The sequence below is a fragment of the Pinus tabuliformis genome, chromosome 9 (assembly GCF_031772625.1).
Source record: "Pinus tabuliformis cultivar Carrire ecotype Pingquan chromosome 9, CPIR1, whole genome shotgun sequence".
NCBI lineage: Eukaryota > Viridiplantae > Streptophyta > Pinopsida > Pinales > Pinaceae > Pinus > Pinus tabuliformis.
Window position 1 is genome coordinate 1217119918 of NC_142307.1, and position 6295 is coordinate 1217126212.

Consider the following 6295-nt stretch of genomic DNA (forward strand, 5'->3'; position numbering starts at 1 on the left):
ATAATGCTGCCACTGCACCTTAGCTTGGATAATAGCCCGTTTCCGCAGCTGCACTTCTCTCCGGTCGAGAATGGTCAGTGGTTCGACCAGAACCTCGCCTTCCGGCTCGACCTGCGAAAGCAACAGATTTAGTTATTCCTTGTTTAAGGATAAAGCTTATTCATAATGACCAAATTTAATTCTTACCCGAACATCCTGCCATTGAATCACATGTTTAGGATCGTAGACGTATTGTTTTAATACGGAAACATGAAAAACATTGTGAATCTTAATATGGCTTGGTAGGGCAAGCTGATAAGCTACTGGCCCCACTCTTGCCAGGATCTGGAAAGGTCCAAAATAGCGTGGTGCCAGCTTGGCACACCCACTCCACTGCAAGGTACTTCTTCTGGTTTGGATTCTTACGAAAACATGGTCTCCGACCTGGAATTCTTTGAACCTTCTCTTTCGGTCTGCAAAACTTTTTTGTCTATCCTAAGCAGCCTTCAAATTGTTACGCACCTTCTTCACCATGTCTTCCATTTCTTTGAGCATATCCGGGCCCAATCTCAATCTATATTCAGGTCCACCCCAACTTGAGGGTGTGCGGCACTTCCGCCCATACAGAACCTCAAAGGGACTCAACTGTGTTGATGTATGATACCCGTTATTATATGCGAATTCCACCAGATGGAGGTATTCCTCCCACTGGGTTGGTCGCATCATAACACATGCTCTCAGCATGTCCTCCACCACCTGGTTTACCCGCTCCGTTTGCCCATCGGTCTGGGGATGATAGGTTGTACTAAAGTTCAGTTGTGTCCCCAGTTCCGCAAACAATGTCCTCCAAAAGGCTAATGTGAACTTAACATCACGATCCGAGATTATTACCTTCGGAAGTCCATGCAACTTGAACACATTTTGCATGAAGATATGAGCAATTTGCACAGCTTTATACGTGGATTGAACCGGTATGAAGTGTGCTGCCTTACTTAACTTATCCACTACTACCATAATGGAATCATTATTTTTCCTTGTTCGAGGCAACCCGGTTATAAATTCCATGGAAATGATCTCCTATTTCCATTCCGGAATGGGTAAGGGTTGTAGCAACCCTGCTGGATGCATATGCTCTGCTTTAATCTGCTGGCATTCTAGACACCGCACTAAATATTCAGCTACCTCTTTCTTCATTTTTGGCCAATAGTATTCCTTCCGAAGTGCAACAACCATTTTCTGGTACCCTGGATGCCCGGTGTAATGGCTGGTATGGAATTCATCTAGAATCAATTTTCTAAGATTATTTTCATTGGGCACATACAACCTTTTATGAAAATACAGCATTCTGACATCGTCTAACTCGTATCCTTGTTGTACTTCCTTATCAGAAAGCTACTGTATTTGCTGTTTAATTCGCTGATATACATCATCTTGATCAGCTGCTAATTTTATCTTCTCAAGTAAGGTACTCTGCCATTTACTGGCCGAAAGTCTGCACACACATTGCACCTTTCGGCTCAATGCATTAGCCACTTGATTCTCCTTTCCCTTCAAATGCTTAATTTCAAAATCAAACCCACTTAAGAAATTTGCCCAACGAGCTTGTCTCGTATTCAAGGTGGGTTGACTGAAATAGTTCGTCAAACTGTGATGGTCTGTCAACAACAGAAATTTTCTTCCTAACAGGTAATGTCTCCACATTTTCAACGCATGAATAACAGCTGCCAATTCCAAGTCGTAAGCGGAGTATTTTTGTTCATGTTTCTTCAATTTCCTTGATTCATATGCAATCACTCTTCCTTCTTGCATCAACACTCCCCCCACACCTTCTTTACTTGCATCAGTACAGACCACGTAATCCTTATTAGGATCAGCTATACTCAAGATAGGTGCTGTGGTGAGTAAGTGTTTGAGCTGTTCAAAACTCCGCTGACATTCTGGGGTCCACTTAAATACCTTCCACTTCTTTTGTAAAGAGGTGATAGGGTATGCTACCCTTGAAAAGCCTTCTACAAACCTTCTATAATAACCTGCTAGCCCCATAAAGGATCTGATATCTGCCACGTCCTTTGGTATAGGCCACTCCATTATAGTTCTGATTTTTTCAGGGTCTACTGCAATTCCTTCCTTTGTGATCACATGGCCTAAGTATTGTATTTCCTCCTTGAAGAAATCACACTTACTAAACTTTGCATATAACTGATGTTCTCGCAAAGTTTGCAACACCACTCTAAGATGTTCTTCATGCTCCTTTCTCGATCGGGAGTAAATCAGAATGTCGTCTATGAAGATTAGCACACACTTATCTAAGAACTTGTGAAACACACTGTTCATCAAACACATGAAGGTAGCAGGTGCATTGGTCAGACCAAAAGGTAGCACCACGAACTCGTAGTGTCCATACCGCGTTCTGAAAGCTGTTTTAGCGATATCCTCCTCCTTAATTCTGATCTGATGATAACCAGATCGCAAATCGATTTTAGAGAATACCGTTGCTCCCTTCACCTGATCAAAAAGTTCATCGATCCGAGGTAAGGGATATTTATTCTTGATCGTGAGCTTATTCAGCTGGCGATAATCAATACACATCCGGAAGGTTCCATCTTTCTTTTTGACAAATAACACTGGGGCTCCCCAGGGTGATACGCTGGGACGGATGTAATTCTTGTCTAACAGCTCCTGCAGTTGCATTTTTAATTCTGTTAGTTCTGGTACGCTCATTCGATAAGGTGCCCGTGACACGGGTGCCGCTCCCGGAATCAGTTCAATGGTGAAGTCCACATCTCTTTTAGGTGGTAGTCCTGGTACTTCTTCAGGAAAAACATCTACAAACTCTTGTACCACTGGAATGTTGCCCATCATGGTAGTTTTATCCTTCTGATTTGCGTAACCCACCTGAATAGCATAAATTTGACACTTCTTCTTGATGCATTTAGCTAACTGAGATGCTGTAATAGGTCGAATCTGTACGGGATGTTTGATTCCTTGTAACTCCTGCTGCTCTCCATGATCATCCTTATAATAGATAGTTTTCATCTTGCAATTCACTAATGACCAGTGTTTTTCCAGCCAATCCATCCCAATCAGGACGTCATATGAACCCAACGGTAGTATGTTTAAGTCTGCCACTATTGGCTGCCCTGCTATGGTTAAAGAGCAATTATTTATTTTGGCCAAGACTCGCCTCTTGGCTCCTGTAGCTAATTGAATCAGCCATGGATTTCTGAATTTCTCAGATTGTAACTTACATTGCTCTACTATCTTTGGGCTAACATAACTTAAAGTAGCTCCTGGATCAATAAGAACAGCTAAAGAAAGATTTGAGATTTTACCTTCAAATTCAACCATAGATGGCTGGTACTCCGCTTGGCGGTCCTCCAAGGCTGCATTAATTCTGGGTACACTACGTGCCATGTCCCCAACGGTCGATGCTTCATGAATTTGGGATATCTGGTCCGTCCCCTTTCGCTGCGAGCAGTTTTTGACATAGTGAGGTCCTCCACAACCCCAGCATTGAACTGGAGGTCTGGTCATCCCTTCACTTTCTGGCCTAACAGGTTGTTCACTTACTCTAGATTCACTTGCTGGCCTAGCTCGAGACGCACTTCTTGCTACAGATCTACTGTTAAATCCTTTACTAGCTCCCTTACTTCCATTGCTGCGACCTCCCTTGCTGTTTCCAACCATCCGACTACTCTTTTTCTCATTTCATCTTTTGTTTGAAGTATCCCCCTTCTGTTTATTCTGCTGGTAGCAGATCCTTGCTTTTCGAATGGCTTCATCCATGGTCCTAGGATTGTCAAACTAAATCCCCTCCCTTATATATGAAGGTAAGCTGCTCACAAACCTTTGAACCTTGGCTTTCTCCTCCTTGATATAAGGTACATAGCGTAACAGAGAGGTAAAGCGGTTAATGAACTCATCCATAGTCTGCTGCCCCAGTCTTAAATCATGGAACTCTCTCGCTTTCTCATCGTAGAAACGCTCAGTTAAGTACCTTTCTTTGAAGTATTTCTGAAACTTCTCCCAAGTAATGGTTCGTTCGCTGACCCCCTTAACAATCTTGATTTCCTCCCACCACAAGGTTGCCTTACCTTGTAGCTGGAAAAAAGCCAGTCTCGCTTTCAAGTTGTGATCATACTCATACAACTGAAAATATTTATTCATATTTATTAACCATGCTTCTGCTGCCTCTTCCTGTTCGCCATCGAAATGTGGGGGTTTAATCTTCCGGAATTCTCCCTGCAACTCCATTTTCTGACGTTTTGAGGTTTGCTGTTGTGGTACATTGTCAGAATGATCCTCTTTGCCTTCTGAATTTTCAGGTACATTCTGAAAGTCTTGCTCCTCTGTCACCCTCTGCTGTTCCGCGCTGGGGTTAGATGAAGGTGGATTCTGCCTGTCTGACAAACTCTTCAGAATTCTTTCTTGTTCTACTGTTAAACGTGCGTTGTCTTCTCGCAAACGTGCCATCTCATTTTTCAACTCCTGAATAGTTTCTAGTGTTGCAAGGTTGGTACTTCGTGTTGCCTCACCCAACTGTACCCACAGTTCTGGATTTTCCTGAGGGTTACTACCGTCTCCTTGCATTTCGTTACTTTTCCCTTTTTCTTTGGCTGGACTGCTAGCTTGTTATAGTTCTGTGTGTCACCCCTTCATAACAGAACAACAGTTAAATGATTTTATCAGTTTTTTTTTTATGTAAATATACATGGTGTATGCTCTTGCACAGTGAAACATGTCATGTTGAGGCCACAGTGTTGTAACTGGGCTCTGATACCAATTTGTCACAACCCTTTACACATAAATATACATAGTAAAAAAAAAAAATTCTATGGTCTGAATATTAAAACTCATACCATACATATGAGCTGATACACCATATGTACCACCATGTATAATCTCACGCGCTTCATCTAATTGTCATTTAGTCAATCATTATGCTATGCATGGTTCACCATAATAAACTGTTTATTAACTCGTTGATCGACATTGGTTTCGATGTTTGCATTATGGTGTTAAGCGATAACATATCTTTGATGTAACATGTATGTTGACTTCTGAGCCTAACCCCTAAACCCTCCCCCAGCATACGGAGTATTTAATGGGCTCGGGGTTTGGAGGTCCGGCTGCAGATTTGGGCAGGCTCAACTCACCTACCGCATCGGTTGTATCGGCTCACAGCTGGCCAGGTGGCATGGCCTGTACACACAGCCATGTGACACCTCGGCCTTGGGATCCTCGGCCTTCCCGCCTCTTCTTCCCGCTTCATCTGAACGGTCAAGATCTATTTCGGCGATCGAAGGGTGGAAATACTTCCAAGGGTTTCAAGTCACTACTTAACCTCCGTGGCCTAAGGTCGGGGTTCATTTGTTTGCATTGCTTTGTCGGTTCAGCTCTCTGCCGAGACTTTGGTTCGTTCTTCCCAGACTTACAGTTACCACCTGCAACTTCTCCAAAGGCCGTGAAGGGCCCAGCTCCGGATTTCCTCAGGTGATTACGCTCTTGTGATTAATGGATAACGTTCTTGTTATTTCACTGTAATGTTATGGTTGATTTAATGTGTGCCTTTCTGCTGTTGGGCGAGCACAGGTGGAGCTGCTTAACCCGTTCATGGTGTCGAGGTGATGGTCTCGACAGTCCAACCTCCTCGGCGGATACAGGTCGGTTCTCAGTAATGTTTGCTTGTTTTTCTTTATGCGAGCTCAGAACCTATCGTTTCTGAGTGGTGCTCCCATGTTTTGCTTTCAGACCGCCGAGGGTTTGCCGGTTCTGTGCTTGGGTTCAACGAGGTACTCTCCAAGAGAACCCTCATGGTTGCCTTATGAACTATAGGCTAGTTGTTTTAGAGTTTTGACTGGAGGTTCTGTTTCAGACGGAACCCATGTATCGTTTTTTCTTTGTTTCCTCAAGAACTAAGGTGGTTTTTACGCGGCCAGACTTGGGTCTTTTAGTCTTTTGCATAACTTCCAGCATCGGTCTGGCCGTATGCTCACATTGAAGTTGGCGGAACCAGGTTCCTTTGTTTTAGTACTGCCTCTATTTTTGCTGTATATGCATACTGTTTCCTTATCAGAGGTACACTGTTGTATTGTTTTTAATTGACGACATAAGCAGAAACTTATCATTCTGTTCAAACCCTCCGACGGCATAAGCTTTTCGTTTTGAATTATATCTAAGGATATTCATCTAATGTATATTCATTTTGCTTATTGGAATTAAATGTCGTTGCCATTATACTTGTTCTGTATACATAAACGTTGTGTATCTCAGCGCTGCTAGAACTCGTGTTTTCAGTTTATTTATATACAATTGT

General features: G+C 42.9%; 1 long non-coding RNA gene across 1 annotated transcript; it reads left to right on the forward strand.

The window, feature by feature from the left end:
• Positions 1 to 5362: 5362 nt before the first annotated feature.
• Positions 5363 to 6013, forward strand: LOC149152918 (uncharacterized). Its single transcript, XR_016262472.1, has 3 exons — positions 5363 to 5472; positions 5572 to 5642; positions 5731 to 6013. It is a non-coding gene; the product is annotated as an uncharacterized LOC149152918 (long non-coding RNA).
• The last annotated feature ends 282 nt before the right edge of the window (positions 6014 to 6295 follow it).